The sequence below is a fragment of the Pongo pygmaeus genome, chromosome X (genome assembly GCF_028885625.2).
Source record: "Pongo pygmaeus isolate AG05252 chromosome X, NHGRI_mPonPyg2-v2.0_pri, whole genome shotgun sequence".
Taxonomy (NCBI): Eukaryota; Metazoa; Chordata; class Mammalia; order Primates; family Hominidae; genus Pongo; species Pongo pygmaeus.
In genome coordinates, this window is record NC_072396.2 from 51,315,957 (window position 1) to 51,340,213 (window position 24,257).

At 40.9% G+C, this 24,257-nt stretch overlaps 1 protein-coding gene across 7 annotated transcripts in view; it reads right to left on the bottom strand.

The window, feature by feature from the left end:
- Nucleotides 1-24,257, bottom strand: part of SHROOM4 (shroom family member 4) — a 283,821-nt gene that overhangs the window by 168,775 nt on the left and 90,789 nt on the right. Inside the window, exon 2 of one of the 7 annotated variants that reach the window (XM_063660274.1) lies at nt 18,668-18,837. The exons of 5 other annotated variants lie outside the window; for them this stretch is intronic. The gene's annotated coding sequence lies outside the window, so the exon portion shown is untranslated. Of the gene's footprint in view, nt 1-14,250; nt 14,422-18,667; nt 18,838-24,257 lie in introns of those variants that run through there. One more of the 7 variants, XM_063660275.1, reaches the window with a different exon arrangement.

Sequence of the window (24,257 nt, forward strand, 5' to 3'; positions counted from 1 at the left end):
CCATTTGGTTGAATATCCCTTCAACTATACCCCAGACTAGCCCATTTCCAGACCCACGGTATTTACTGAGCTGTGCAATGGACTCTATACTCTTCCAGACTTGTTGGTCCTTTTTAAATTACTGCTCACTGGTCTTTCTCCTCCCCATTCTACCTCTAGATTTCTGAGATCTAGCACGTCTTCTATTTATTGTTTGGCCTCCTTACAGCCAGTTCTATAGGTCAATGTCTCAGCCACATATTTGTTTATATGGAAGACAAAGCAGATGTTCATGTTTCTATCAATAAAAAAAGGAAAGGAAGGAAGGAAAAATGAATGAGAGGAAGGGAGAAGGGGGATGGGGGGTGAAAGATGATATGTATATTCTTCCGTAAAAGGTTTTGTTTTCCCCTTCCCACCTTCCTCCTCCTAACTCTGGCTGGGGCCCTGGAAAGGTGGGAATCAACAAACTTGTTGAAATTAACATACCTTGTTTGAGGGGCTGTATAACAATATATGATGCTATCCATTCAGTAAGCTTTCCAGCTCTTCCTGAATCAGACCTTCAGGGTGGCTTTCTTGTTTCAGTTGAAGTGTTGTGAATTCTCAGATTAGACCCAGATGCATTGGAATGTCGGTATAAACACACATCACAAAGCTCAATGTAAACGATGGTTAACTTATGTGTCATTTTGGATTACCCAAGTGATTGCTGGGCTAGCAGTGAGTGGCCCAAGTAATTGAAAATTGATTACATAGAGGTCTTATAACCAAAAGCCAGGTGGTGCCTGGAAAGCTAGGAAGAGCTGATTGACTTTGGACAAGTCCCTTTCCCTTCTTGCAGCCTCTCTTCTCTTACTGGTAAAATGTGTAAGAGGGCCTGACCAGATGATCTCCTGGGGCTCTGACAGCTCTGGGCCTTTTCAGCTCTGACATTCAGTGACCTGTGAACAGTTAGCAATTATCCTTCTGCTTTATCCTTCTGCTGACACAGATAATCTCAGCTTTTTGTCCCATTGTACTCTGCCTTCACCCATGTTTCACTCCTTCAAAATTGACTAATTAACATCCATCTCTCAATTCCCCTGGTCTTTATCCACTGTTTCAGAGTGGTCCACCAAGGTTGGAACACTTAATAAGGCCCAGTCAGGACACTGAGAGAAAGAGATTCCTGAAGCCCTATTTTGTGCTAATGAGCTAGCACTTTGGAAATTTTTGATGGGTCTTCAATGAAGCATGAAGTACTCTGATAGCTGTCAACAAAGTGACAGGTTGGCCCTTTGAGAGTAAAGGCAAACAACAATTGACTTAACAGCACTTGCTGGCTTTCTAGTAGCTTTTATTTAGTCAGATAATAACAGATACTCGCTTGGGTCTTTGAATACATTTAGGAGATGAAAAGGGGAATAAAAGAATTATTAAATCAGGTTTATAATTTAAAAATGCATTCAGAGGAGAAACACCATCTGCAACAATAACTGACGGGTACTGAACACCTATTACAGTAGTGTAAGAGCAGCATTAAAAATCAATGACATGATTGTGAATACCTCTGCCTGCTACAGGAAATTTATTGGAAAAAATGGGCATCAACTGAAACTTTCTTGGTCAGTTCCAAGAGCTTCTGGCCAAATTACCAGCCCATACTGCTACCTCCACCAGCTTGTCTATCATCTAAAGAAGGCAAGCAACATAATTGTTTAAACTGATGTGTTTGTTTTTTTGTTTTTGTTTTATTGTTTTTGCAAATAGAAAAGATCCACTCAGAATACTGTAGTCCAGTTATTTAAAGAAAGAATATACCCTCTGAATATCTTTTTAGCATCTTAGAAAGATTTTCAAGTTTTTAGTAACACTCCAGGCATCCGTTCATCAATTTGGCCTTTTCTGGGAAATGAATAGAAAAATGTAGAGCTAGGGTTAAGCTGGCTTTGGGAAGTTTAACTATTAAGAAGTAGGAGCATCAAAGAATGAATAAAGTCCTTGCTCATTCTGAAACTTAGTTTGAAATCTTAAGCAAACCACAGGTTGGGGGCTGTTTCTAATCTACCCTCTTTTCCTTGTTGGTATCTCTTAGAATCTGATCATGCTAGGAGAAATTAATCAGGGTTCCCTGGACATGGGAGATACAGGCTTTCAAACCTCAGCAGTCTTCTTGCCATGGCTTTCAATACCTAACTTGTCTCTTTCAGCAACTTCTTCCCTTAAAAACCGCTCTCAAATTTCTGAAGCAGTCTAGATTAGAAAACCAAGAAACTCTGTTCCTAATTTCATCTTTCGTACTTTACACCAGTTTTCCAAAAGGCAAAACAGACAACAAAAACTTTTCTCTTCAATGATAATTGAAAAACAATAACCAATTAAAAAGATGTAAGTAGACCTGATTCAAAGGAGTAATCCCTATATGTGGACAGAGGGAAGAGGTGGACACCAAGGGAGAAGTCATTCTTTCCCTCTACCAGCTAATAAGCAGATGCCCAAATCCTACAAGGAGCTGCCCCAGAGTGTAAAGCTCTGTGAGTCAGGCCCAAGGGCTCCCCTGACCTTGAGCCAACGGAACTATGCATGACCTAGCCCAACACAGACAGCTTCTTCCTCCCCAGCTGCTTAATCACCATCTAGTTTACTAATCCTCACAACAAAGGCCGTCTAAGCTCCAAATCATTAAATTTCCCTGGGGATTAGCTCCAGTCACATTCTAAGCATCTTTGCCAAAACTCAGCCCAGTGCCATCAGCTCTAGGAATTTGGTGATGAGGACAGGGGGAGAAGACTCAAGAGCATTGTCCCCTATGTCAGCAACCAAAGGCAAATTTGTCTTTGCTCCTACCAAGTCAGATCGTCCTGCTGTCTCTATAAGTCTGGTAAGGGGAGACAAACGTGACGGCACAAGAGTAAACTGAGGGTTTCTTACATTGCTAGCAGATATGCTCACTGGGGCTCTGTCAGCTCTAGCCATTTGTTTACACTGAAGTGTTCTTCTGACATTAATGCTATCAGTGTTTGTCACAAATGTTAGTCTTTGGTGGTATAGAACAATAGTGTTCAGAATGGGGTACATATATCCCAGGCTGTGTACAAGATGATCCACTGGAACTTCTGTTTATATATCTAAAAATATTTAAAAATCAAGCTTTATTAATATTTAATATTGGTGATAATAAATTAGATCATCCATAAATAAAATTGTGTATACTGGGGACACATACTCAAAACATTTTTACTGATGTACATTTTTACTAAAAATGTTAGGTGGATTACAGACCCAATGAGAGGACTAAAATCATAAGGCTTTTAGAGAAAAACATGGAGCATATCTTTGTGACTCTGAGGTGGGCAAAGATTTTTTAAGCAGGATGCAAAAGGTAGTAATCATAAAGGAAAGAGTGATACATTGGAGTTCATCAAAATAAAAAAAAATCTTCAGCTCTAAAAAAGGGAAAAGACAAGCCACAGACTGGGAAAATATTCATAATACATATTACCTGACAAATGACTTATATCCAGAATATTAAAAGAACTACAAATCAATAAGAAAAAGGCAAATAGCCAATTAACAATTGGCAAGGCTTGAACAAGCACTTCACTAAAAAAGACAGCCAAATACCCAATAAGCATCTGAAAAGGTGCTCAATGTAATTCTTCATTAGGGAAATGTGATTTAAAGTTATAGTAAAATGTCACTACATAGCCACCAGAATGGCTAAAATTAAAAAGACTTAAGTATTGGTGAGAATGTACAGCAATTTGATCTCTCTACATTGCTGGCAGGAGTATAAAACTGTACAACCATTTTGGAAATCTGTATGCCTACTCTCAGATCCAGCAATTCCATACCTAGAGACCCCGAAAAGAAATAAGTGCACGTGTCCATAAAAAGATTTGATTGTTCACAGCAGCCTTATTAATAATAGAAAGTAGGAACAACCCAAATGTCCTTCAAAACATACACATACAAAAAATGACATGCTATACAGCAGTCAAAAAAACCAATATATGTAATAAAATGAAGGTATAAAAGATTATGTTGCATGAAAGAGACCAGACAAAAACAATACATACTGTATGATTTCATTTTATATGAAGGTAAAGAAGAGAGGTGATAATTTGAAAAAATGGTTAACTCTGTACTACTGATTGTAAAGGCAGATGAGCATAATTTTTGGGGGGTGCTAGAAATGTTCCACATAGTTATCTGGCTGCAGATCATATGGGAGTATACATAACTAAACATTCATTAAGATTTGTGCATTTTACTATATGTAAATTATTCCTTAATTTAAGAAAGAATTAAAAGAATAATTAGATCAGATTCTAAGAGATACCAATAAGGAAAAAGAGGGTATATTACGGGGGCAGTTTCCCCAATGCTGTTCTTGTGATAGTGAGGGAATTCTCACGAGAGCTGGCGGTTTATTCTTTATTCTTTAGTCTTTAATTCTAGACTATTCAGCTTATATTTCTGAGGTAGGCACCAAGACTCCAGCATTATTTTCACATACTCATAGTTTTAATCAAGGCAAAACATTTCTCTTAAAACATTAGCCTTCACAATAGGGCTATAATCTATGAATCTACCCATTGTTCCTGTCTGCTTTGAGATAGTATTCATCCTCCCTTCCTCTTAGAAGGTAGAGGATTTCAGTAAAAAATGAAAATAAAGACCAAGACTTTATTTTACCAGTTGACAGGTAAAGGTGAAAAGTCTTAATGATTTGATTCCATTTTTAATCTCCAGCCAATTTTTGTCTTGACATATTATAAAAATGGAATCAATTCCTCATCCAATGTTGGAGCCATCTACTGCTACTCCTCTTGTCAATCTCAGATATGTTTCTTTCTTATGGTCCCCAGAGTTCATGTCAATCTCAGATATGTTTCTTTCTTATGGTCCCCAGAGTTTGTGACACCTACTCCTAGAAGCTGAACTTCATCAGGCTGTTGTCACACAGGCAACTAGCCTTTCCTCAGGCACCATTACTGTCCCTGATATGGTTAGGCTCTGTGTTCCCACCCAAATCTCATGTTGAATTGTAATCCCCACATGCGGTGGGAGGTGATCGGATTATGGGGGCAGTTTCCCCAATGCTGTTCTTGTGATAGTGAGAGAATTCTCACCAGAGCTGATGGTTTTAAGTGTAGCACCTCCTCACGCTCTCTCTCTCTCTCTCACCTGATGCCATGTAAGACATGCCTTGCTTCCACTTCACCTTCTGCCATGACTGTAAGTTTCCTGAGGCCTCCCCAGCCAGCCATGTGGAACTGTGAGTCAATTAAACCTTTTTTGTCTATAAATTACCCAGTCTCAGGTAGTATATTTATAGCAGCGTGAGAATGGACTAATGCAGTCTCTTTGTTAGATTGCCTATGTTTCTTGACTGTCTAATAAGATATGACTTTCAGTGATACAAATGATCAGAGAACCTTGCAAAGCTGATGTGGTGGAGAGAGTTCAGGGAGAACCAGAGTGGAACAAACTGGAGGAATGAACATGGTAGAGTGCAAGCAAATTTGCTCCTGATTTCCAGAAGCAGTTGTCAGCAACAGAGTTTACCCTTGTATAGCATTAAAATAGTCTAGGACAAACCAGAAAGTCCATAATGTCCTCCAGCATTAAGAGAGCACTGTGTACAAATCTAGCAGGTGAGCCTTAGGAGGCTGAAAAGACCAACAGTCTTTTACCTACCGCCTAATATAAAAACACTATAAAGAAGACATATATCAATTCATTGTCATTTTCAAACTGTGCATTAATACTTTTAAGAAATGGCCAAATTAAAACAAGAGGTGTGTTAAATTCCACCAGACTGTTAGAGAGTGATGGGAATAATTCTACTTGGATTAATATAATCTTTATTTCTTCAGTAACAAGCCATTGTTGATTAGAAGACTATTTTTCAAGTTGATAAAAAATGCCTTTTTAACTTGCCTACTAAATGTGAATGAGTTAGATACAGTCTTCCAGCCCAAGAGGATGTGATTAACTATCTGGAATCTGAACCATCCCAAAGCCAGATTCACTCAATAACTCACTGCTGGTTCCCTGAAGCCATTTATTTATCATCCATTATGCAAAAAGCCAAAGACAGTTTCTAAAGAGTACACATAGCCAACATTAGTCATTTCTGACTGGAAAAGGACGCAGGGACTAAACACCCTTCAGGGTAGGGACAAAAGGCTGCCTCTGGAAACTACTAGGCCTGCTTTGCTGCCTGAAAACCACTTGTCCAGCTTACTAGGAGCCTGTATACCCTCCAGCAGATGTGAACAAAGGGAGAGGGGGTTGGCTTTCTATTTCCCGGAGGTGGGCACCTGCATGCCACTCCCAGAACATTGTTTGACCCTGCCCAGGCCCCCCTTCCTTGGCAGTAATTTTAATCTCTGGTCTCCACTTAGACCTCTGACCAGTGGGAGATGGAGGAGGAGAAAAGAGATTTAACTTCCTCTTACCCTTATGAATAACTGCTACCAAAGCAAACAGCTCCCAAATAAATAACCTACCAAGGCATACATGTATGTTGCAAAAGCAATAATAATAACATCCTTTACTGAGCCTAGGATAGATCCCATTTTATATTAAATCAGCACACTTGCTGCTGCTTTCACATAGCGCTACAAATCTGGGAATAAGTGAGCCATCACACAGTCTGTTCCAAGCTACTGTCCTGTTCACATCATGACTGAGAAATGACACACCATCTCTTTCCTACTCAACAAAACGTGCCAAATAACATAAAACAAAACTGAGTTTCCACAACTGAAAAAAAAGAGAGAAAAAAATGCACTCAATTGCTTATGTGTTAGTGGCGGGAAGGGACTCTTGCATCAGAGATTATTTCCTTTTGCAATGACAGGATTAGGTTGAGAAGAAAATGAAGGAGGAAGCGATAGGCATTTGAGTTCAAGACCTGGAAAACAAATAAGGCAAGCAATGTGAACGCCATTCTCTCTGACATCAGACCTGCTTTTTAAGTTAAGGCTGGATAAAAAGAGAGGACCAGATTTTTAGCTTCAGTTCCTGCTCATTCTCACTCTTCTAACTTTAAACAAGAGTACAGTCCTGCCCCTTCTCCTATAAAGGTTGACCCCTTCTGATAGCAGACTCCACAACCTTAGCACTGAGGGTGTTCCTCACAGCCAAGGTCACTCTGGTGCTTTTCCTCCTCCCTCAAACTTTTTCCAACCCTCCCTACACATTCTCTCTTCCACTCCCACCTCTCCCTGCCCTGCCAACAAGGCATTTGAGCTCGCCTTCTCTACTACATCTTCCCCTTCTGCCCCCCTACTCCACACCCAGACCCTCTCCTTGGGTTTCCTATGGGCAAACTTCAAGCCCTCCTGTCATTAACATCTGATACTAACATTCATTAATTAAATCAGACAGACCAAAGAATGATTTTTACAATGTAAATAGCAGCAGATCAGAAGCTCTACATGATCTGGCCATGCATGCCCTTTTGACCTTATTTCCCACAACCTCTCATCCTCTACACACACACACACACATCATACCAAACTTTCTGTTCTTCAGAGAGGTCAAGCCCATCCCTATCTCAAGATCTTTGTACTTACTGTTCTATCTGTTGAGAACATTCTTCTTCTAGATCCTACATACCTCCTTTTATCATTCAGGTGTCAGCTCAGATCTTGCCTCCTCAGAGAGGCCTTTCCTGACCAACCACATAAAGAATGTTCCTTCTCTTCTCTACCCACATCTCCTCACTCTCTATCACATTACCTGTTTTATTGTCTTCATAGAATTTACCACCATCTTACATGATCTCGCTTATTTCTATGTATGTTTACTTGCTGTCAAGATACATTGTAGTGTGGGAGACAGTCAATGCCTTTATACAGCTCTGTCACTGGCACCTAGGAAAATAAATGTCTGTATTGAACACATTGTAGTTGCTCAATAAATATTTGTTGAAATTACAATTAAAAGGGATCTCAGGACATCACCCTATTCGTTTGACTGATTCTGGAGAAGTAACAATATTTTCACTTTGTTTTTCATATAACTGAGGTTCAGGGATATTATATGACTTGCCCGGGATAGAGCATCTATGAGGTTTAAGATACTTTCTTCTGCAAGGTTGTGACAAAACCTTTTGGTTTTCACGGGTATATTGCTATTCATGATCCTTAACCAGCAATACAAAGAGTTCTTGCTAAAGAGACACTTTAAACTTTGTAAAAAGCATTATTATTATTGGCTCAGAATATTCCAGAATGATTATCCTTTGAGCGAAATATCCTATTTGTCACGAGGTGCCCCAGGGTGAATGTTAGACTCTCAATTTAGTGGAAGGAATGGAGCCTTTAAGGAAACTGAGGTGTATGGCAATAATAACTTGTATCCAGATATGATTCTCCTCAATTTTTAACATTCTCTGCCTTAGCAAGTTAATTTAAAACACACACAAGCCCTCACAAACAGACCATGAACAGTGGGATATTTAACTACTCCCACCATCTGGGAATTCAAAGTAACATGGACTCCACCTTCGTGTGTACAGACATTACAACAGGCTCTTTCAGTTCACCATCCCTGAAAAATTTAAGAGCAAATCCAGATGATGGGCATAAACCAGATTCTAATTTGATTTAGTGCTTCGTTAACCAGTGCCCTCAGACCCCCAAAAAGTATGTGTGGGGTGGGGGGAACCCTCATCAATGTCCAAATGAGTTTGCCCTGACCCAATTTCATGCGACTATAGTTCTTTCCTTAAAAACCATTTGTTCAGTGGGTTTAGTATTTTATACCTCTGTGAGTTAGTGATTATACCTTTTGTGACTATAGTTCTTTCCTTAAAAACCATTTGTTCAGTGGGTTTAGTATTTTATACCTCTGTGAGTTAGTGATTATACCTTTTGTGAGGCTTTTCATATATAAACAAATTCACAAGTCAGAAAATAAATCCTTTGTCAAGCCAGGTTTTCTGATTGGGATTTAGAAAATATGGCCACCATGATATGGCTTTAAAAAGTTTAATATCTGTAGCATGCATTCAGTGCTAATGGACAATAAGTGATAGTGAAGTTTTGTCAGGTCTGATTCAGATTACCTGTGGCTGCTGTGAGTTATATGGAATTACACAGAGTTTAATGGTTCTCTGGCAATTTGCCTTGGCTCAGGGCCAAGGCAGCTAATGCTTCAATCAAACTGCTCTCCCCACCCCCTACCCCAAGACAATTTCAGTTTCTAAGTCTTGAGTGTATCTGTGATGAAGCCTTCAGTGACACTCTCATACAAATGCCAAAGGGTTTTTTTTTCTCTTTCTCTTCCTTCTTCTTTATGGCTGCGTATATTAAGTGCTCCTGTAGCTTTGCTGAGACAAACTGCCTGGCTGGTGTTTATAAAGAGAAGAGCTTTTAAGGTTTGATTAAAACAGAGGAGCCAACAGTCAGAAGATGAGAACAGGACAATATCCCTTTTCTCTGCAGTGCCATCAGATATATCCAATTCACCCTAACATGGGCCCTGGACCCACCCTGCAGGCCAGCTTAAGGCAGCAGGCCTCCCAAACCACTTGAGTAATCGAAGAACATATCCCATCGAAGGCAGGTAGCCTGCCTGACAGAAGAATCCCATGCATGGCAAGTTACCCTCCTCTCTTTTAGGAACCCAACTGGCCCTGAAGCTGGGATTCTGCCACAGATTCTTGGCATCACTTTCGCATAGTTGAGACAGTGGACAAAGGCCAAGTGAACAAAGGCCAGAAACGTCCTCTACAAACTTGCAAAAAAGGCATGTACAACTCTGAGGTACAACCATTCTGTGGATAGCAAATATTCTGGGTCCAAACTCTTTCATCAATCGCTGTTCAACCCTGTCCCCTCAACCTCTCCTAAAACCTCCAGTGGTGCTTCAGCACTAGCACCTCCTGCTAGTTAGCTAAAGTGACTCCTAGACCCTTTGTCCAACTGATTCCAGTGTCACATTTACTGGCTATTCTAGAGAGAACGCTCATTTTAAGAGACTAGCTGCCATGGAAGCAGCAGGAGGGAAGGGCAGAAACCACAGGATTCCTACTTTGCGCTGATTGCCACTAACTCATTTCAGCTGCTAAGGGGAGGCCTTGTTGGGGGAGCCAGGAGAGGAAATGGGTTCCATGTACAGTCCACTTTAAATTGTTCACAATTGCGTGCTCAAAAATAGTCTCTACTAAACATTTAGCACGCCCATTAGCACAAGCCATAAAGCTTTAGGCTTTGCTGTACTGTTCGCCCAGGCTGCCTAAGCTGCTTTCCTATGGCAAAATGATTAAATGGTTGGCAAGTCAGATACATGCAGGAAGGATAAAGGAGCTCCAAGGATGGTTAAACCTGGACCCAGGAAGAATAGTTTAATATGACTTCTAAGCACATAAAAAAAAATTTAGAGGGAAGGACCAGCTGTTCTCAATTTTGATTGAAAGCAGAGCAAAGGAAAAGAAACTGACATTGCAATGAGAAGGACTGATATTAGCAAGGAGGAAGAACTTCCTGCCAGGCAAAATAGGTAAATATTAGACTGAGTGGTCAGTCAATGAAGGTTGTGGAATTTCCTTCTTTGGAGTGGCTCTTCTCTCTTTGCTATTTCTGTGTGGTCCTTCCAGAGGGGTGGAGGATAGAGGAAAGAGAGGCAGCCAGAGGTCCAATTTAGTCCCTTTCAGCACTCAGAATCTCTTATTTGCAACATTCCGGGATCTGTAACACGGTCACTGGGACACTTGAAAAGAAAGAAGCAACGAGAAGCTTGCTGGTGATCTCAAACATTTAGATTCTCCCCAACTTTCTATCCCTCACAATGAGCCAAGCTTTTGCCCTGGCCCCCACAATCCCAAGAAAGAAAGCAAAGACTTGCTTTTGGCTCCACAGGGCCCCTAGGCCATGCATATGGGAACAATATTTTCTGAACCCAAAAGCAGAACACGGTCTGACAATTATATTTATGAGGACAAAAGGATAGAATATATGAAATCAGAGCTGTCCCAGGAAATCTGGGTGTATGGTCTCCATAGCTACATATTATCTCTTCTGAGGGTCCCAACACAGAAGGGAGTTAATTAGAACTATGCCATGTGGTTGGGGGCCTAGATTCTTTCCCTGTATGCAGCAAGATCAGTTAGGACTGTGAAAAGATAGGGTCATAATAAGTCCAGTACAAACTGAAATTCCTGCTGTGCAGGTTGGAGAAAAGGAGTAGTCTATGTGTCTTTCCTAGAATCTCTTCACTCTAAAATGTAGCTGGAGCTAAGGGGCATGCCTGTTCTCACTGAATCATAAATAATGCCATATTTATAGAGGGGAAGAAATGTGTCTGGCACAAGGGATCCTATTTATACATTCATTCATTCAGTCCTCAGAGCAGTGGTTCTCAAAGTGTGGTACCTGGACCAGTAGCATCAGCATCTCCTGGGAGCTTGTTAGAAATTCAGGACCCACCCTAGGTCAAATGAATCACAGACTCTGTGGGTGAGGCCAGTAATCTGTGTTTTAATCCCTCCAGATGATGCTGACGAATGCTACAGTGTAAAAATCTCTGAATTAGAAGTCCTCCTGGTGATGCTCACATTGCCAACCAGCAACAATAATATTAACCAAAAGAATCAAAGTCACAGGCATGTTTGGTAGGGGCAGGCACTAGCCCATCAGTATCTCTGCTAATTTAGCCTATAATAACTCTCACAGATTTCTCAAACAACTTAAAACTACCATTCGACCCAGAAATCCTACTACTGAGTATCCAAAAGAAAATAAATTGATCTACCAAAAAGGCACACTTGTATGTTCATTGCAGCACTATTCACAATAGCTAAGACATGGAAACCACCTAAGTGCCCATCAATGGTGGATCAGATAAAGAAAAGGTGATACATATATACCATGGAATACTATGCAGCCACAAAAAGAATGAGATCATGTCCTTCGTAGCAACACGGATGCAGCTGGAAGTCATTATCCTAAGCAAATTAACGCAGGAACAGAAAACCAAATACCGCATATTCTCACTTATAAGTGGGAGCTAAACAATAGGTACTCATGGACATAAAAATGGCAGTAATAAACACTGGAGACTACCAGAGGGGAGAGGGAGAGGGACGAGGGTTGAAAAACTAACTATTGGGTACTATGCTTAGTACCTAGGTGACGGGATCAATTGTACCCTGAACGTCAGCATCACGAAATACACCCACGTAACCAACCTGCACATGTATCTCCTGAATCTAAAAAGTTGAAATTATTTTTAAAAATGTATACACATATAAAAAATAAAAAATATCTCACAATCCCTGGGTCATGGAATAGTCTGAATCTTACTACACACCCAATTCCTTGAAGCCTGGGTTTCAAAGGTAACTCAGCCTGTCTGCTTTGATAAGATTCTTTCAAATAAGCCAAAGTCCCTTTGGGCTTTTCATCTAAATCCTACTCAGGCACACACACTCCTTTGAGTATTCTGTGACTATTTTCGCCCTTAGCCTTAATCTAAGTCTCAAGGAACTGACTAGAGCTCACTCTGAGGACCAAGCCAGGAACATTTTATGTTTACCAGCCTTATTTTTAATTTTAAACAAACACAGATGAAAGAGTCCCTGCTGAAAAGAACCACCACTTAATGCTAGCCCTTATACCTTAGTAACATTAAATTAAAATAAATTACAACAAATAGTCAATGTTTCACCTCAGTTTAAACCGACAAAGTTAACTGCTGCAATCAATGGGCAACCTTTCACAAACATTTGCTTAAAAGGAAAAAGAAATGCTTCCAGGTGAAACTTATAAAAGTGAAGTGCACTGAGGGCCAAATCTTATTGTATGCCACCTGGTTTTCTCCCAAAGCATCAGTCAAGGAAAGAAAACAGATCTCAACACAGCCTCCCAGTTAGAATCGTTGACTTCTAACCACCAACAGAGATGCTGGTTCAGGTAAGGAAGTTACACAGCATGGTTAAAACCAACACACATGAGGGGAATTTCTGGGGTGATGGTAGTGTTCTATACATTAATAGAGATTTTGGATACACAAGTGCATGGGATGTCAAAACTCATCCACGTCAGATTTTGTATTTCATTGTCTGTAAATTTTACCTCAAAAGGAAAAGAACACCTGTAAAGAAACATGAACTCCAGTAAATAATACACATGCTGAAATTTTAGGGGGACCTGTACTGATGTCCTCAATTTACTCGGAAATGTATCAGAAAATAATATTGATGAGTGAATAGAGAAAATCAATACATGAATAGATATGAAACAAGTATAGCAGGAATAGATTAGTGGAATCTAGGTGATGGGTATATATAAGTGATTAATGTAAAATTCAGCTTTTCTGTAAATTTAAAACATTCTGTTATAAAATGTCAGAAACACACAAAAACATGTACAAAATTTGGATTTTTATTGTCCCACAGACCTTTCATTGATGTATGCATTCCAATATGCATGAACTGAAATCGTACTATGTGCAAGGCACTAGTTCAAATCCTGGTTCTGCCATTTAGTGACGGTGTGACCTTGAGCAAGTCACTTCACCTCTCTGAAACCTGTTTCCTTATTTGTTTAATGGTGAGAATAAGAACACCTACCTCACAGGGTGGTTATTGTTGAAATTACACTTCAATTGCTGACCACCTAATGAGAGCTATATTGAGTAGGGAACTCTCAATTAAGTGGTACTTGTTCCTCTCCCCTGTGGGATCTGTAGGGTCTCAACTACGGAAATTCTTTTGTGTCAGCTTCAGCTTGATTGCTGAGCACTTTTTGTTTCTTGAAAATTGCAGCCTGGGCCACGACCTTATATTATGGTCGGTATATAGTGTTCATATGTTTCAACTGACTCCCTGACATTCAATTGAGTTTTGATTTTCAAACTCCCCTTTGCAAACAAGAAAAATAAGAAAGATTACCCTTCACAGCCTCTGGTAACCATCCTTCTACAACAGGGTGACTATAGAAAATAGTAACTTCACTGTAAATGTTAAAATAACTAAAAGAGTGTAATTGGATTATCTGTAACTCAAAGGATAAATGCTTGAAAGGATAGCTACCCCATTCTCCATGATGTGATTATTTCACATTGCATGCCTGTATCAAAACATCTCATTAACACATAAACACCTATTATGTACCTCAAAATTAATTAAAAATAGAAACTTTCTGAAAGGAGTATAAAGCAAAATTTAAGCAAGAGATTAAAGCTGGAGTGTGGTCTAAGGTAGTTCTGCCTACATCCATTTGAACCCATGGTCAAAACACTTGATCATTAACTCACTCTCTTGCTTACCTTCTCTCATAGTTCTGACATCTTTTCCAGCTCTGGGATGACTCCCCACAAAATGGGATCCTGTCATTTGGAAAACATGTTCAACCCTTGTTGGTTTCCTTTTCAGTTCACTTCCTGAGAGGATTCTCTCAGCACTCTTCCCCTTGATGCATATCCCATCATTCACTAATTGGTATGAGAGAGGTGAAACAGTCTGCTTTTCAAGGGTAGGTTTATGCTCCTCTGCAAGGGGTTGCGTCTGGCTTCGCTGAGTCCCCTACCTGTTTTGAGGCAACAGGAAGGTTGACTGTTCTGCCAGGAAAGCACTGCCAAACTCTGGGTCTGAGGAAGCAACTTGAGAGCAGGCAGGTGGGTATCCACCCCAGGAGATAATAAAGCACAGCAGAAAAGAAACCTGGGCCTGAGAAGCTGTCCAGGAGGGTTCTTTACGAGCCTGTTTAACAGCAGAGCTCTGTGTAGCACAGGAAATCATGCACCCAAAGTGCAGCAGACTTTATAGTGGTCAGACCTAATCAGGCTATAATTAAGGCATTTTAGGAGGCAAAAAGTCTTTGGCAGCAATGATGTCTACACAAGAGAGTGATGTCAAGCAATTATTTGTCACTGGGACTCAACATCTAGCCCAAAGATTCGGGGCAGGCACAGTAGCTCATGCCTGTAATCACAGCACTTTGGGAGGCCTAGGTGGGGGGATCGCTTGAGCCCAGGAGTTTGAGACCAGCCTGGGCAACATAGGGAGGCCCTGTCTCTAAATTTTTTTTTTAATTAGATGGGCATGGTGTCATGTGCCTATGGTCCCAGATACTCAGGAGGCTGAGGTGGGAGGATTGCTTGAACCTACCTAGGAGGTTGAAGCTGCAGTAAGCCATGATTGCACCACTGTACTCCCACCTGGGTGACTTGTCTCAAAAAACAACAGCAAAAATAAATTTAAAAATAACCTTAAGGTTCACCCTGTCCTCACAGTGCCACCCACAGTACTGATGGGATTGATTAAAGTAGCACTTGAAAAAATGAAAAGATTGCTTTATTTTCTTCCATTCAACGTGTTGTCTCTTCACTGTTTATTGCTTCCTTTGTTGTGCAGAAGCTTTTAAATTTAGTATGGTCCCATTTGTCTATTGTTGTTTTTGTTGCCTGTACTTTTGAGGTCTCAGCCATAAAATCTTTGCCCAGACCAATGTCCTGAAGAGTTTTTCCTAGGTTTTTCTCCAGTTATTTTATAGTTTCAGGTCTTATGTTTAAGTCTTTAATTCATCTTGATTTGATTTTTTTATATGGTGAGAGATACAAAAATCATTTCATTCTTCTGCATATGCTTATTGAGTTTTCCCAGCACCATTTATTGAAAAGGGTGTCCTTTCCCCACTGTATGCTGTTGGTGCCTTTGTGAAAAATCTGTTTTTATTTATTTATTTATTTACATGGCTTTATTTCTGGGTTCTCTATTCTCTTCCATTGGCCTATGTGTCCGTTTTCATACCTACAGCATGCTGTTTTGTAATATAGCCTTGTAATATATTTTGAAGTCAGGAGGTGATGTGTGCAACTTTGCTCTTTTTGCTAAGCATTGTTTTAGCTATTTGGGCTCTTTTTTGCTTTCATACAAACTTTAGGATTATTTTTTCCAATTCTGTGAAAAATATTTGCAAACTATTCATCCAACAATGGACAATATATTGTATATTTCAAAGTATCTAGAAGAAAGGACTTGAGATGTTACCAACACAGAAATAATAAATACTTAAGGTATGGATACCCCAAATACACTGACTTGATCATTACACATTATAGGCATGTAACAAATATTCACATGTACCTCTTAAATATGTAGAATATTATGTATCAATAAAAGAAAAAAAGGAAAAAACTGGACAATGGGGTGGGAGATTCCTTTATATTTAAATAATATTTACTGTTTTTTTTTAAATGCACTTCAACCCTTTTAAATTATAACTTTAATTTACAGTATGTTAAGATAGCAACACAGGATAGGAGAGTGCAACTTTTAATGATAGGATATGTGAGACTCTGTAGTCAAATAATCCTTCCTGAAAAAGTTGATACACCTGCCCAACCAGTTATTAGAGGCTCAATCTTCTGCAATTCCCAGAGGATATGCTACAGAAGATCATGAAGCTTCAGAGAATACTGTTCTGCCAATGAAGGTCCATGTTCAGAGACATTTTGAGACCCTGTTACACAGAGAGGCTTAGTTTTCAGACTGTTGATTAGAAGCTCTAGGGAACATGTGCCAGTTAACCACAACAGATGGAGAGGAGGGAGAAAAAAGTTCATTACACTGTTGTTTACTCATTGTTTTCTATAGACTGTACCCCTTAGTGTGTCCCTAAAATACAAAATAAGAAGGCTGTTTGGGGGCTTTGCTTATATATGTTTCTATGTTATACGGTTTTTTTCATATCCCTCTTATTGCTTGATACACTCCTGACATTCTGCCTACCCCTTCCCTGTGAAGCCTGGTTACATTAGTAAGGCCTGTGCACTCCCAGAGCACTCTGCACACACCTCTACTCTTGTGTTCACTTACCAAGTTGTACTGAAGTTGTCTGTTCATAAGTCTGTCTCCCCTGCTTTACTGGGCAGGGGGTCTCTCTCATACCTGCGTCCCCAACACCTATGGGTGCTTAGTAGATGTGTGTTGCACTGTTTGGGGAAACTTAAGGTTAGTACCTAGGTTTTATTTTAAACTTTCAATCTAACCGTGCCTTTTACACAGTAGGTGTTATGTCTGATGATAGTAATTTTTAAAAGGCCTCAGAAAACAAATAATCTGATTTAAAATGGGCAAAATAACTGCCAAAACATTCCTCAAAAGAAGACATGGCAAATGCCCAGCAGGCATATAAAAATATGCTCAACATCACCAATCATCAGGGAAATACAAATCAAAATCACAACGAAATATCACTTCTTACCTGTTAGGATGGCTATTATCAAAAAAACAAGAGTGAAGTGTTGGTGAGGCTGTGGAGGAAAGGTGGTGGTGAGGTGCTGCGGAGGAAAGGTGGTGGTGAGGTGCTGCGGGGGAAAGGTGGTGGTGAGGTGCTGCGGGGGAAAGGTGGTGGTGAGGTGCTGCGGGGGAAAGGTGGTGGTGAGGTGCTGCGGAGGAAAGGTGGTGGTGAGGTGCTGTGGTGAGGCTTGCACAGCGGTGGTGGGAATGTAAATTAGTACGGCCATTATGAAAAACGGTATCAAGGTTCCTCAAATAATTAAAATAAAACTACCCTATGATCTAATCATCCTACTTCTGCGTATATATTCCAAAGGAAAAAAAAAAAAGGAATTCAGTATCTTGAAGAGATATCTGCACAATCATGTTCATGGTAGCATCATTCACAATAGCCAAGATACTAAGTGTCCATCAATGGATGAATGGATAAAAGAAAATGTAGTAGATATATACAATGAAACACTATTCAACCTTAAAAATGAAGGAAATCCCATCATTTGTGGCAACATAGACGAACCTGGAGGACATTATGTTAGGTGAAATAAGCCAGGCACAGAAAGACAAATATGCATGATTTCACTCATGTGAGAGCTTATTAGAACTATTGGAATCAAAGAGTAGAATGGTGTTTGCCAGGGGTGGGGGCAGATAAGCAGGGGGAAGGGGGTTTGGGGAAGATATTGGTCAAAGGATACAAAATTTCAGTTAGACAGGAGGAATAAGTTCAAGAGATGTACAACATAGTGACTATAGTTAGAACAATGTATCATATTCTTGAAAATCACAGAGATTTTAAGTGTTCTCACCACAAAAATGACAGGTATGTGAGGTAATGTATATTTTAATTCGCTCAATTTAGCCTTTCCACAGTGTTTACATATTTCAATACATCCTGTTGTACACCATAAATAATATAATTTTTATGTCAATTAAAAATAATTTTTTTACAAAGGTTTCAAAGGTATATGGCACCTTATGTGACTTACCAAATGTCTTCACATTATTTCACATGACCCCTACCAGCAGCCTGTTTAGAAGCAAGTCAAATATAACAACTGCCATTTGACACATAAGGGAATTGGCTTGGAGCAATTAACTGACTGTCCAAGGCCACACAGCTAATATGAACTCAGTGGATACTTTGAATCTACCCTATTGTTTTGCAGTGCCCATGTTTCTCTCCTTTTTATAAAGATAGAACTGAGAAACTTTGACACCTACATGGTTTCCCAGACTTACTTGTTGTTAGGTTCCTCTCACTTCAGCTGGAGAACAAAGTAATGATTTACCTTGATACCCGCTGACAGTCATTATGAACAGCTGAATCAACCAATCTTAAAGCCTGCCTCTTCCCTAGAATTCTTGTTATGTGAGATAATACATTTCCTAATTGTTTAAGCCAGTTAGAGTTTGGGTTTCAGTTACTTGCAACCTAAGTCATACCTGACGTACGATGCCTGCTTCCCAGGAAGACTAAATTTCTTAAAGATAGGGCTCCAGTCATTCTCCCAGTCTGGCCTTCTCTACAGCACTTCCAGGCTGGCTTGCTACAAGGGACTATTCTTGTAGGGGTAAGGAGGATCCATCTCAGAGAAAGGGTGCCAGAGGATTTCCTGAAATGAAAGTTAACTTGTTGGTGAAGGGACCACCAGTTGTAAAGCCATGGTTTTTTTGTTTGTTTGAGATGGAGTCTCGCTCCATCACCAGGCTGGAGTGCATTGGTGCGATCTCAGCTCACTGCAAGCTCCGCCTCCCGTGTTCAAGTGATTCTCCTACCTCAGCCTCCCCAGTAGCTGGGACTACAGGCACCCGCCACCACACCCAGATAAGTTTTTGTATTTTTAGTAGAGATGGGGTTTTACCATGTTGGCCAGGATGGTCTCGATCTATCTCTTGACCTCGTGATCTGCCCACCTCGGCCTCCCAAAGTGCTGGGATTACAGGCGTGAACCACCATACCTGGCTTGAAGCCATGTTAATTGGTTGCAGCAGAAGCCAAGCAACCAAATCAGAAGAGATTTAATGTATTCTCCACTTCAACCCCACACACCAGTGTCTCTCTTGGCAGTGCTAGGAGAGAAGGGGCAAGAACATTTACATCACTTCCACCAGATAGTCCTTCAGCCCACTTAAAAAGACGGCAAGCCAGCATCTCCCCAGAAGGCAGCAGTCTTCAATTACTCACATTAGGGCAGCAGTTTTCACCCCAAATCCCAAAAGGCTTTCCAGCACTGTGGGTAAGGAAAAGTTCCAGAGAGATGACTTTATGTCTCAGTTCCATTAAACATTCATTGTGTGGCTGAGATGTACTCTTGGAATACCTCCATTTCCCCAGTAATAGAATGGAAATAATACTTGCTCTTTCCCTCCCTTCCAAGGACACTGGAAATGTGAGTAACATTCATGAGGTCTGCATGAAGACCAAGAAAGCGCCCTGCACCAGGTTCTGGCCTAGATCCTGGAGGTTTTTAAAGGATTACAAACAGAATGGCTCCATCTACCAACATCCTCTATGATAAGCAACAAACATATACTGAGTGTCCACTGTGTGCTGGGTCCAGAGCTTGGCTTTGGGGCTACATTGGTGAGGAAGCCACTTGTCCCTACTCTCAAAGGGTTCCCAGTATTGTGGTAGAGACAGACATATAAATCCAGATATGGAATATGATAATTTCAATGTTGCTGATATCTGTGTGGAAAAGTTGTGAGAGATAAGCTGGAAACATGTGCTGGGATGAGATGAATCATGAATGCAAAAGTAGTCCTAAACATATATAAAAACCAGTATAGCAGCAGCAGCACCAACAAAGCAGAATAGATGCAGGTCAGTGCATGAAACAATGTCCTCCAGGTCTCTTGCTGTGCTGGGCACTAACCCTTTAGTGGCTGGGTCCAAGGGTTGGGAGGGGCAGCTGGGGCAGCAGGAGGGGTCTTGAAGAGGCTCAAAGAAGCAGCTGGTATCAAAGGATCCCATAATTTTAACAAGAAGTGTGGTCATATCAGTGAATACTAGTTAAATACAGCCCTGCTTCTATGTCATGTGAATGAGCATGAGTGCTACCTTGTGGTCATGCAGGAGCCCTAAAATATCATCGGGTTGGAAACACACTTTAGCAGCAGTGTGGAAGATGGGCTAGATTGGGGCAGCATGAAGTCAGGCAGATAAGTAGGAAGGCTTTGTAATATACCAAGGAAGATGGATGATGTCCTGAATTACTGAAGTGGCAGGCCCAAAGATGATTACATAAATCTCCATTTCTATAGATCTCCTTGGTTCCTAAGAATTCTCCTGTCTTTTTATTCTCATGGCTACAATCTCCTAGCCCAATGCAAACTTACACACACACATGCATGCTTGTGTGCAGATCCTGCTTCAGTATGTATACTCCACTAGTGGCTGGCAGGCTGTAATTATGGCAGGCAAGAGGCCTGCCAAGAAAAATTCATTCAAATACTGAGGTCATCCTATTCCCAGCTGCAAGAGAGTGGCTACGGTATAAACTCTGCCTTCATAAACCCAAACTATATTTTTGGATAGTCTTCTCTATTTTTCCAAGCACAGTCACACAATTATCTCATTTGTTCTCTTAACAATAGTCCTAGGAGGTCAGTAAGGCTGATATTATTTAGCTCCAATGTAGAGACGGGAAAAGTCCTTCAAAGAGAAAGGACTTGCCTAAGGTCATTCACAATGAGTCAGTAGTGACTCTACGACTAAGATGCCTTCTACTTCTTGGTCCCATGTTCCTCTCAATCTTTTCCATATAACCTCCTTCAGATACAATTTCAGGTCATTTTTGTTTCCACCTCCTGCAAACTAATATTCATTCTATCTATTCTAATAGTCATTTCTAAGAGAATTCTGTGGATAAATCAGAGTCGCCAATTTTATCTTCCAAGTCCTTGCTCAGGTCTCACCATTCCCTCCAGGAAATTTTCCCTGGTAACTATAGTTCAGTAACCTCAACCCCTTTTTCTTTAAATATTTACTCTCAGTATTAATGTGTTAGTGCTTTATGCTCTGTTGTTGTGTTCAGATTACTCCATCTGTGACTTGTCCTTTTCTTCTCCCCGCCTAGCACAAGATTTGGCACATAAGGGAACACTTACTAAAGTGTTGTTAATGTATGGCTTGGTCCATTAAAGCCTAACTCTGGCATCAGACTGTCTGCAATTTCCAGTCAACAACAAAGCACTCTGAATATATGTGTTTGTGTGTGTGCACACATGTGTGTGTGTGTGTGTGTGTCTGTGCACCACTCATCTAGTGACCCTGAGGGTAACTAACTCAATGCTGTCAAAATGCAGCATCAGCACATAGTTATTTTACATTCCAGTAGGAATTGAAGCAAGGAAACTTTTTTCCCTAATTTTTTCAAAATAAATATTGCTCGGATTCCAAGTGGTATATTTTTGACATCTTGTGTACATTTCTGAAATAGAGTCCAGATGAGAAACCAGCTAATGTGTATGTCCATTCCAATCTGAGAACAGCAGATTCCCACTCATAGGCAATTTCGTTTCTGAAATCTCAATTGCAGAAAAAAGACTAGGGGGAGCATGTTTGCAGGAAGGGGTAAGGCCGACATGAAGTGACTGCTAGACAATCTGAGGCTTGGGGGCAAGACAAGGACATGGGGAAGAAAAGAAGGGGATGTGAAAATTTCTTCCCTCTCCTCTAATGACTGCCCACACAGATTTTTAAGGGACATGGATGGGAAAGCAGCTGATGGCTGCTCCCAACAAGGCAGGATAATTGCAAAATATCATTTAGACATGAGGGTGGCCAAAGGCAGGTGAACCCCAAGAAGACAGGTAAACAGGCCCCAGGGAACACCATCCACTTGGTTGTCTGGTGAGAAACTCCTCCTTAGAGTCCCCAACTGAGAGTAAAGGAATCATTTTTCTATTTCTTCTACAACATACAATATTGCCCAAGTACCTACTATGTATTAAGTACTGTGCTTGGCACTTACCAATATAAACCTTTTTGCCTTGTAGTGATTCATACTCCCATTTTACAGATGAAGAAACTGAGAGATTAAGTCTTTTACTCATCATCCCACAGTCTGTCTGACTCTATCATGTAGGTTCTTTCCATTGCACAACTCTGCCTTCCCAAGGTATGTTCAGTGAGATCTGGCAACAAGAAGAAAGCTGAAAACCCCTCCCTAGCAAGCCTAAGTTTTCATAGAGGCATTTAGTCTTAAATGAAGAGCGGGATTATAACCTAATGGAGAAAAAGATTGAAAGCGCATTCATTCCTGGCTGAAGGAATAGCAGATGGAAGGGCACTGATGTGGGGAAGAAAAAAAAATGTTCAAGAAAATATAAATAGTTTTGTGGGATCACCTGAGGGTGAGGACTGGTGATAGAATATGAAGCGAGAGCAACTAAGGCCAGATTATAAAGGGTTTCGTTTCATATGCCATGTTAGGGAATGTGGGTTTTCTCCTGGAGATGAGAAAGACTGGAAGAGAGGGAGTACTGATATCAGATCTCTGATCTCTGTTTTGAAAAGATCACTGTGGCACTGACTGCATGCTGGGACACTGAGCCAGGAAAATCTGGCAATAATCAAGGCAAGAGTCATGGTGGTGAACCAAGTGAGGCCTAGCTCAGAAACTACTGACTCCAGAACAGTCGTTACCAGAAAGGGGTCTGGATCCAGACCCCAAGAGAGGGTTCTTGGATCTTGCACAAGAAAGAATTCAGAGTGAGTCTGTAAAGTGAAAGCAGGTTTATTAAGGACGTAAAGGAATAAGGAATGGCTAATCTGTAGGCAGAGCAGCCCTGAGGGCTGCTGGTTGCCCATTTTTATGGTTATTTCTTGATGATATGCTCAACAACGGGTGGATTATTCATGCCTCCCCTTTTTAGACCATATAGGGTAATGTCCTGATGTTGCCATGGCATTTGTAAACTGTCATGGTGCTGGTTGGAGAGTAACAGTGAGGACAACCAGAGGTCACTCTGGTTGCCATCTTGGTTTTGGTGGGTTTTAACTGGCTTCTTTAGGGCAACCTGTTTTATCACAAGGTCTTTAGGACCTGTATCTTGTGCCGACCTCCTGCCTCATCCTGTGACTAAGAATGCCTTAACCTCCTGGGAATGCAGCCCAGCAGGTCTCAGCCTCATTTTACCCAGCTTCTATTCAAGATGGAGTTGCTCTGGTTCAAACACCACTGACACAGTCACTGCAAATCAGCCTCAAGCTTTAAGCTCAAAGCTAGGATTCCAGGCTTTGCAGCATCTACCCCCATAACCCTTAAATACTGTATGTGTTGCTTTGGCCTCAAAACTAGTAACAAGTCTTGCTTTGTCCTCTGGGGCCTCCTCATTTGTCTCCATTTTCTAAGCTGGTGGCTTTGTGGCTCCCCTGGGCCTAGCCTAGCCCAGCTGGCTGGGGGTGGTGGAGAGAAGTCAGGTAGGATCCAAGCTGAAAGGGCCATGATTAGCACATGTTTCACATTCCCCACATTGCATGGCAATTCCCAACCAAATCCTACAGGATTGTTTTCTTAAAGATTTGGGAGGAGTTTGGGGCTTCTTCTCTTTCTTTCTTCTTTGTTTTATTCTGTTTCTGGACTGCAGCTATTTCCTCTGTCCTTGAGTTAAGTAATAGCAGAGAGGGAGTTAAAATGAAAGTTTGCAGCAATGCAGAAAAGATGTTTCTAGAGAAGTCCAGAGGAAGGAGGGAAATCTAGTACGGGGGCCCATAGCAATGTTCTGGGAAGGCCAGGGAATGTAGCTGCTGGGGGTGGGGCTTCAGCTAAAGCAAACATAGAGAAGTTAGGCAAAAACCTACCTAAGGGAAGGGGCCCCTGACTCTCAGGCCAGCTTCAGTCCTTGACTTGTTTGCATTTAGCACTCAGTAGATTTTCCTCTGGTCATCAGTACCTGCTAAAACCCCAGCACAGCCATGTAGACTCTCCCTTTAACCAAGGAAATTAAAGCATTAAAATGAACCAAAAGCATTTAATGGGTAAAGGCAGCCAGCAATACACTCATGGGAATCCCACACTCCTAAACA